The sequence below is a fragment of the Phoxinus phoxinus genome, assembly GCF_949152265.1.
Source record: "Phoxinus phoxinus genome assembly, chromosome: 14".
Taxonomy (NCBI): Eukaryota; Metazoa; Chordata; class Actinopteri; order Cypriniformes; family Leuciscidae; genus Phoxinus; species Phoxinus phoxinus.
Window position 1 is genome coordinate 28650923 of NC_136889.1, and position 10148 is coordinate 28661070.

General features: G+C 38.6%; 1 protein-coding gene across 1 annotated transcript in view; it reads left to right on the plus strand.

Annotated features, from left to right (window-relative positions):
• micu1 (mitochondrial calcium uptake 1) overlaps positions 1–10148 on the plus strand; it is a 98388-nt gene that overhangs the window by 54118 nt on the left and 34122 nt on the right.

Below are 10148 nucleotides of genomic sequence, written 5' to 3' on the forward strand. Positions count from 1 at the left end.
CAGCCTTTCTTGACCAGGGTTGGGCAAAATTCAGAATTGGATATTGCAATTGGCCACATCAGAAAGGATGTCGAATTGGAATGACAAAAAGAAGAATTTACAAAATTGAAAAGATATTGAATTTGAAATTAAAATTGAAAGACAGTCAAACAACAGAGAATCTTTTATTATGAGTTAAAGTTATTTTGAGCAGTGAAGCACTGAAATTTATATTTTAGTTTTGGCTAAAGCAGTTTTGTAGGGCAGTTTTTGATTATATATATATATATATAATCATAACTCATTATGATCAATTATTGCCTAAATATTTAAATCGCCCAAAAAAGGGAATACATATCCCATGTATTTGTACCTATAAATATATATAAATGGATATTAATTACAATGTAATATAATTTTTTATGAATGTATAGATGGGATAGGTTTTCAGAATAACTAACTAATAACTAAATACATTTCACATCGACAGTACGATCTTCTTATCAACTCTCAAGAAAGTTTCTTCTTCTTATCAACTCTCAGGAAAGTTTATTCTTCTGGTCATGAAGAATAACTTTTCTGTTCTATTAGATTACTAACTTAAGTATGCAACAGTATAAAAGCTTGTAGCAAATACTTAATTGACTGATCGGTGAGCAGCATATATATACATATACACAGGAATATATCATATACATTCTGGGATGCCTTAATTATGAGTTAAATGGAAAGAATGTCTGTGTATATTTATATTGACTGCATTTCTTCAATATCCATGCCACACGGCATTCCGTGCCTGCCGTGGGAGGGAAGTGGAGTTGATTGAGATCTTTTTGACCTCACGAAGGAGCTTCGAGGTGTTTCGGTTTAGCCTCTGCCAGGCCACTAATGTGACAATGGGGCAATTTGATCCAGACTCATCGGTGCTAGGCCTGTGATTTACATGTAGAAGTCCAAAAAGGTTAAAAGCTTTCTGAAGCTTAGAACTGAATCGGTCATCGTGATCCAGTCCAGACGCTAAATGTCAGTGTCTGTTTAATGCACACAATGTAAACAAGCTACAACAGCTATAGATTTGTGGATCCTATGGCTGGGTTGACAATATCGATTTGTTTGTTTTTTAATTGATCTTCCTTTTGCTGTGCTGTTTTCAGTTCATGCATGAACAAAAAAACTTGACTGTAGCTTAAGTTATTTGCTTAGTTATTAAGCTTAACTTAACTTATTTGTAGCACGCCTATGATCCAATAATCGCAAAAACCTCTGTGCTTTGTTACTTCTGATATGAAACTAAGTCTCAGCTTTCAAATTCTGTCAATTTTATAACAAATTTCAAACAATAAATATTTTGATGCTCATTAATATTGTGTGATAGATCGCTGTATCTGCCTCAGTTCAAGCTGCAGCGCGGAGCTCAAATGAATCAATTATCTCTTACGCTTTACTACTAGTTATATCATGAAATAAATTGAATTAACATGAGAAGGTATGTTGAAAGAAACAGTACAACATACTGAAATGTATCATGTCTTATGTAATCACACAATTAGTGTTTCAAAAGTGGAAAGACGCCAGGTAAAGTATACCATGGAACACAGTGAAGACAGTCATCAACAAGTGGAGAAAGTACGGCACAACAGTGATATCAAAACAGGGTGTCCCTCCAAAATTTATGACAAGACAAAGAGAAAAAAGGTCAGGGTGGCCTACAGCTACACTGGGGAAGTCGTGGCCTAATGGTTAGAGAGTCAGACTGGTAACCCGGTTCGTTTCTCAATACCGGCATGAAATGACTGAGGTGCCCTTGAGCAAGACACCTAACCCCCAATCACTCCCCTGGCGCCACAGGTCTGTGTGTTTGTCCACGGTTTGCAGTGTGTTCATTACCCACTACTCCTAATGTGTACATGCATACACTCACCGGCCAGTTTATTACGTAACACCAGTTCAACTCTCGTTAACGCAAATATCCAATCAGCCAATTGCTGATTGCCAAATGATCTGCTGAGTCTGCATCTCTGAACGCACAACAGGTCGAACCTTGAAGCAGAAGGGCTGCAGCAGCAGAAGAAACACACAGTGTGCCACTCCTGTCAGATAAGAACAGGAAACTGAGGCTACAATTTGGACAGGCTCATCAAAATTGTACATTGGAAGATTGGAAAAACGTCGCCTGGTCTGATTAGTCTCGATTTCTGCTGCGACATACAGATGGTAGGGTCAGAATTTGGTGTAAACAACATGAAACCATGGATCCATCCTGCCTTGTATCTAACGGTTCAGGCTTCTGCTGGTGTAATGGTGTGGTGGATATTTTCTTTGGCACACTTTGGGACCCTTAGTACCAATGGCATCCGCGTCCAGACATCGGTGCTCTACTTCAGGCGGTCGTAGACACCATCACTTTGGCGAGAGCACCCTCTAAGAGGCGCGCTTTACGCTCTGAAGTGGAACCTGTTCATTGAGTGCCGTTCTTCTCACCGGTAAAACCCCCGGAGATCCCCATTCAGAACTGTGCTTTCATTCCTGCAGGAAGGGTTGGAGCAAAAGCTGTCCCTCCACCCTGAAAGTGTACGTTGTCGCTATTGCCGCACATCATCATCCAATCGATGGTAAATCTGTGGGAAAGCCCAACCTGATCATCAGGTTCCTGAGGGGTGCGAGAAGGGTAAATCCTCCTCGCCCTCACCACGTACCCTCCTGGGATCTCTCATTGGTGCTGACGGCATTCCAGAGAGCCCCCTTCGAAGCGCTGCAGTCACCTGAGCTGAAATTTCTGTCAATGAAGACAGTGCTCCTGACTGTGCTGGCTTACATCAAGAGGGTAGGGGACCTGCAAGCATTTTTCGGTCAACGAATCGTGCCCGGATATGTGCCCAAGGTTCCCAACACTCCTTTCAGGGACCAGGTGGTGGACCTGCAAGCGCTGCCCCTGGAGGAGGCAGACCCAGCCCTTGCTTTGCTCTGTCCCGTCCGTACTTTGTGCCTGTATGTGGACAGAACGCAGAGCTTCAGGACCTCAGTCAGACCATCTCTTTGTCTGTTATGGAGGCCAGCAGAAGGGAAAGACTGTCTCTAAGCAGAGGGTGGCCCACTGTATAGTGGATGCCATCGTCTTGACTTGTGGAAGCCAAAATATATCGCTCTTTACAGCATGACACTCTTACTTGTATTTTTTCCTGACAACAGTGGAAACAACTTAAAATACTTAGTCATTTTTGGTCATACAGATAAGAGTAATGCATCATTCAATCCACTGCAAAGGGTATAAACTCACAATTACAAGAAAATGTTGTGCCTTTTGTGAAATAAAGAAAACAAACAGTATGCGCTTTCTATAAGTGTGTCACATAAATTAACTTAAAAAACTTAGCGTATACTTGCTGCATAGACATGAGAAATATATCTATGGAAAGCCTGAAATGTCTACTTTTAATTAGACTCTAATAGAAATACTCTATGCTTAATTTAATCTGTATGAAATGTTCATTTCTCTCTATATGCGCGTTCACTATACTGCAGAGATGGGAGTCAACATCGTCAACTTGATCTTTGCTGCCAAAACTGACACAGAAAACACTAGTTTATGAATAAATATTGAAAATGTGTCCTTGCTATTTTTTCCTTACACATTCATACTCATTACTTTTGACAGTGCCTTGCAGCAAGCTTTATGCCTATATATATTAAACAACCATTATGGTTTAGTATTCTCCTCAGTATATATTTAAGTAATTAAATGTATACAATCGTGCGATTAGTCGACTAATGGCTTAAATTAACAACTACTACTCGACTAGAAAAATCTTTAGTCTGGGGCAGCCCGACTTCGAAGTCATGTAACTTCATTCTGAGCTTCTTTCTCTATCTGTAAGTAGATATAAGTCACAAATACACTAATAGCCACTAGCCTGTGGAGCGGACTGACTTCCTCGCTCATTCCCTGTGCTCTAATCTGAGTCTATAATGCTCCTCTGAGGGCTGAGGCTATGAAATGCAGTTACTCTAAGTCATGGGGTTTTGACCTATCATATTCTTATTGTAGCTGTGAAACAAACTGAAAACTATCGCTGTCATGTGAAATGTAAACCGTTGTTACAATTTTAACCCCCATCAACCAGCAGGGACTGACAGGGTCATGCTTTTCATTCTACTTCAAATATCTATGCCCTTCACTCGCTGACTTGCCTGCGTCTCATGAACTCTGATATACATTGCTTGCATTCTGCTAGTGGCCACTAGTGTCTGAAGGGAACGGCCTAAACCCTTGATCACTTGGAACTCGCTATGAAGATTATTTAGGATAAATGGGGGTAGATTTAGCGCCATCTTCTGTAATGTCACAATCAACGTTGCATTATGGGAGATGGAGCTGCCTGAATCGTACATATGAGTTTGCTCACTCCCTTTGTCAATCTGATAGTTTTAGGGTCAGTAGAAACTTCCTTCACATGCAGGGGGGGAAGTGCTTAGAGAAGTTAGTGAGTGTATGTTTAAAATTAAGTGGAACGCAGCCCACAACATGAAGCACTAAACAACTGTATTGGCTTTTTTGACATATTCTATCATATTCTGACATATTTTATGTACCGGTAGTAACCATCAAAATACACTAAATAACTTTTTTTAGGCAGGATTCAGACTCCAGTGTAAATAGTGTTAGGTGCTATGTTTACTTAAATAGTGGTAGATTCCATTTGAGCCTCAGTGTATTGTGTAATGGAAAGTTGGCATTTTAAAAGAATCTGGGTCTTCTCGGGCCCATTCAGTAAAAGCACATTTATTTAAAATAACCCAAGACCAGAGACTACTTATACATATATTTTACCCGACCCGTGTCCGAGGGACTTTTCAACGTTTTCGGAAACAAAAACTGAAATTAAGACTCGGTCAAAAAACATTTTCGTAAACTGAAATAAAATAGAAATGTTAAAGATACAATATGTATTTTTTTTTCGCCGCTAGAGGTCGCTAACCTCTTACAATAACAAAGGCGTAGGTTGATGACGCACAAGCGGAATAACTTGTCGTCATGCCGAAGGATCTAATAATATTTATGGATGAGTGTATACATTGATATTTTTATCATGACTGTGGTATGAAGCAGGGCGTGATTGCTAATAAGAGACAGATATCAGCGTCACACACGAGTCCCGCGGATATAAAGGAATAAGGACATTTAATTTTACCGAACTACCTTAAGTGCTGAATTACTACTCACACAGGTCAGTTTATTAGACGAATTAAACTTGTGCTTGATTAAACATAAACGCAGCGCTGTTTCACTTGGTCTAATGATGCAGCGCTCTTTCACTTGGTCTAACGTTACACTATCACACTAAACTGCATTTGAGTGTGTTGAAAGTTATAATGTTATTCTATGTGTTAGTTTGTTGGCTATATGAGACTAGCAGTAAGCTAGATCAACATTAGAATAACATACAGATCATATTCTAACATTTCATCATGTTGAACTATATAACATTGATTCGTTTTATGTACATTTGCTCACCTGTCTAATAAAGTACATGTAAGAGCGCGTCCCTGTCAAGTCGTGACTCGTGAAGCTCTGTCAAGTCGAAGTTAGTCACGGACGTGGAGCTCTCGGCATCTCGAAAACGCCACGCCGATATTGAGCCTCATTTTAGTTCTCCTTTTCCCCCAAAGTCTGCTTGCCATGGTCCATAATGTTTGAACGAAACAACATGCAGCTAGACGTTACGCACTACGCAGTTGTCCACGTCTGTCGCCATGGTTACTATGGCAGTACTACGAGCTGAAACCAGGGATAACGAGGATATTACCTCATTGACAGGCGACAAGTGAACAGGGATTCCGGGACGGCCAATTATTTAAAATGGGAATTTCTCTAAAATTAAAAATCTTTGGGTACTTTTGGGATATTGTAAGTACACAACTGCAGGAAATATATTATTATAATATTTTATTCAAACATTCTTACATTTTGTACCTTTAACACAAATGAAAAACTAAAATAAACAAAACTAACAACAGTTACTGAAAAACTAACTGAAATAAATGAATAATTAGCAAAAATAAAAAAATAGTTTTCGTAATTAATAAGCTCTCATCCTGTACCGGAAAATCACTTTTTTCCCATTCCACTGCGCTACTTTATTTTTCAATGTAAACACGCGCTAGACGGACATGTATGACCAATGCCGTCTTTTGCAGTGTCTCATGCATGACACGATGTTCTAAAAAGTTAAAATAAGTTCATCTTTTAAAATACGTGTCTCAAGACCTTGCGCTTTTTACACATTCCACTGCTCTCTTTTTTAAGCAAAACCACTTTCTGTGTGAAGCGGAAATGTCCAAATAAGTATTTTTGTATCATGTATAGGCCTTATGCAAATACAGGTGTACCTTAATTCCAAGTAAGATAACCATCTCTTGTGAAACTAAACAAGATAACACACATAGACAAGACACCACACTGAGCAGAAAACGGAAAAAACAAATAGCCCACAAACAGACGTACATTTGTCAGAGTAGAAGTAAACTAAATGTCTGGTCTGGATAGAACTCATGAATATGAATATAACTATGAGTATATTATATTAAAAGATGTAATAGACAAAAAGCATAAATGTATCAATACAAAAATAATGTTTGAAATAATTAATCATAACAATAACCATAAAAGGATAATCATAATAATCATATGCATGTTTTTTGTTTTTCTTATACACCACGTTTCATCTTTAATATGAATGAGTATGAATTAATAATTTTTACTTTTAAGTTGCATTTGTTTGCTTCTTTGTTCAATCTCAAACAATTATTTAATGTTTTATTATTAAGAGGTTTGCACACAAATTAACTGTAAACTGCAAACATTAAACTTTGCTGAAATGAAATGTCTTTAACTAAAACTGAAACTTAATATATCAAAACTAAATAGAAATTTTCACAAAATAAAAACTAAAGTAAAACTAACAAAACCATTAATGAAACTAACAAAAACTAAACTAAAATGTATAGGAAGTTTGAAAATTATATTAAAATAAATACTAATTTATTAAGAGGTTATACTTTTTTAGGGGGTCAGATTTCATTTAAATACATTGCTGTACTATAAGCTTAGCCTGCAGTTGAAGCAGACAGGAGATGTGTGACTGAAAACCGCTACCTGGGGCATTACCAAGATGAAGTGGCTTTGGTTTTATTCATTGATTAGACGGTCAATTTTAAATAATTTCATCATATTATCCGCTTTCACGTAGTGTATAATAATGGCTTTTTACATTATTTACTTTATCAGATAGTGCAAACAGCAACACCTTGGCATTAGCATTTTGATGGGGGCTTGAATTTTGCACACCTCCCTCATGGGTCATCTTAGTTCCCCATGGTTCCCCATCCCACCCCTCACATGATACCGGAGTCCGTGACAGCTGAGCTAGGAAAATAGCTGTTGCGTGTAAAGAGATGGCAAACCACGCAGAGGCTTTTATAGGAGGGAATGCCACAGTGAAGCCCAACTCATGGAGTGTGTGCGCGTGTGACGTTGCTTGGTGAATGAATTAGCATGGTAGAATGAAAGACTCAGTCACTCTCACCCAGAGGCCGAGCTGATGCAAGAGATTTGATCACTGGCCGCGCATAACCGATAGGAGTGCTGATGGCTGCAAATGTGTGTATTTGCATGTGTAAATGCATTTGCACTTTGCGTTCACAGCCAAAAGAACGTTTTCAGACCAGTCTGCATTATACATAACGATTTGTCATTTTGGACAGTAAATTAGATACAGTGCTTAGCATAAGTGAACGCACCCATGCTGGAGTTCACTAAAAAGAGGAATAAAAAATCCTCTCAAAAAGGTTGGAGTTTTCCTCATTTTTATAAATTTAGGCATTAAGATCAATTTCCAAAAGATGATTTTTTTTTATTCCTCTTTTTAGTCAAGTTTAGCGCATTCGCTTAATCTAAGCACTGTAAATGAATTAGATGATGGACTGTTATGTGGTCACACATTTTGGTACTCTCTCAGTTTTCACACCTGGTGCGTTTGGAGCGTTTGTTTCAGAACCTGGTGTGATCGCACCAAAACAGTCGATCAGAGATCGCCCGAACAAGATGGTCATGGCTCACTTGAATACACAAATTCTGTCGCGGTTCGCTTGTGGTGAAAAAGCAATCCGACACAACGGTCCAACAAATCAGGCTATATAATAGTATATGATAGGAGTTTACTAGAGGTGTAACGGTACACAAACATGACTGTTCGATACGTACCTCAGTTCTGAAGTCATGGTTCGGTACGGGTTCGGTGCAGAAGGGGGGGAGAAAACTAAACATAAAATTGCTGCTGCTTTTATTTATTAAACTTTTTTTTTTTTTTTTAACAAATGTGTCTTTGTGTTTAAATAAATTCAGTTACAATTTAAGTTTTAGTTAATCTTTAGCTCATAATAAGCCCTTCCACATTACTATTATATTTAAGGTTACAATTAACAGCAGAGACCCAAATTATTAAATTCAGTGTGATTTTTATTTTTAGATATAATAATCAACACTCCAAAAGGCTGGTTTTTGCATTAACTTCTAAATCTAATTATAAAGTTAATTTTCAACTCCAATTCATTTAAAAAAAATATATAATTTACACAGTGGCTGTCATATCTTGTTTCATGACAAATTTATTTAAACATACATTAAATAATCAAGACTAACTTACTAACAGGTTAATAACATCCAGCCGGTTGTTATCTCAGAATATAAACCCTAGACATAGTAATGAGCACCCGACGTGAAGCGGATTAAGCAAGAGAGGAGCGAGTCTATGATACTGGATAGCATAATTAAATAACTTTACTCAAAATATTGATTTGACTGAGTTTTAATATTTTATTAGCTCACCAAATCCAAAACTTCCATGAAGAAAAACCATTCCTAGCAAGCGTACAGCGCTGCTGACTTCAGGTACCCTGATGAGCGTGTGTTTATCTGTTTTCAGCGGTTGTTATCTGGAATAACTTACCGCTGATTGACCAATCAGAATCAAGTATCCACAGAGCCGTGTAATAAGTAATGAATAATTGACTCCGGGCCTTTGAATTATTAGAAATATAATGCATACCCGCGTCGTGACCATTACACCTCGGGTTGCATTTTATTTCTAATAATTCAACGGCCCGTAGTAAATTATTTCGCTTATAGCACGGTTACCACACACTGAAACATTGTTCAGATGATGTACCAAAGCGTTTGTCAAGTTTTGTCATTAAAACGCTCTGGCGCTCCCAAACCTCCGTTGCTAATTCCAAAACGTCCATTTTAGAGCTAGTAACAGAGGTTTGAGCCACTGATAGCAAACTAATGCAGTTATGAGAGAGAGAGAGAGAGAGAGAGAGAGAGAGAAGAGAGAGAGAGAGAGAGGAGAGAGAGAGAGAGAGAGAGAGAGAGAGAAGAGAGGAGAGAGAGAGAGAGAGAGAGGAGAGAGAGAGAGAGAGAGAGAGAGAGAGAGAGAGAGAGATGAGAGAGAGAGAGAGAGAGAGAGAGAGAGAGAGAGAGAGAGAGAGACAAAAGCACATGTGGGTCAATATTATTTAAAACACACACACACACAACACACACACACACACACACACACATACATATATAAGGCCTTTTAGCACTTATGTACAAGACAGTAGAGGACATAACCCTGACCAAACTTGAACCTGGATCCCAGCGAGCCAAAAGAAGTGCACTTCCTTCTGTGCCACGGCCTGACAGCTTGGGCGCTTCTGTAATGTAATACATTCAGATGCGCCTTTAATCACAGGGCTGTGTCAGTAAGACCAAGCTAAGAAAAATGGCCACTATTAAAAGCAAAGTGGAAATAGTAAATTTGCACTTTAAGCACAAATTTTGACTGCAGTCACTAAATGAAAGTATTCACTGTTCACTTGTAGCGGTACTGGATGTGTCTTCCTCTTTATCCTCTTTTGTGGACTCTAAATGATGGCAGTGACCAGCTCTGTGTCCATGCAGCCCACCTCAGCAGTCCTCCGAGACCCACGACACACACCTCCACAGCTTTGTAATCGCTTTCTCCTGCTCTCTTCTTGTCCAGCTCCTTATTTCTTATTTCCTTTTATTATAAGCATTGCTCTAGCAGCATTGTGGTGGGTGGTATGATCAAAATCACTCAGAGACTATC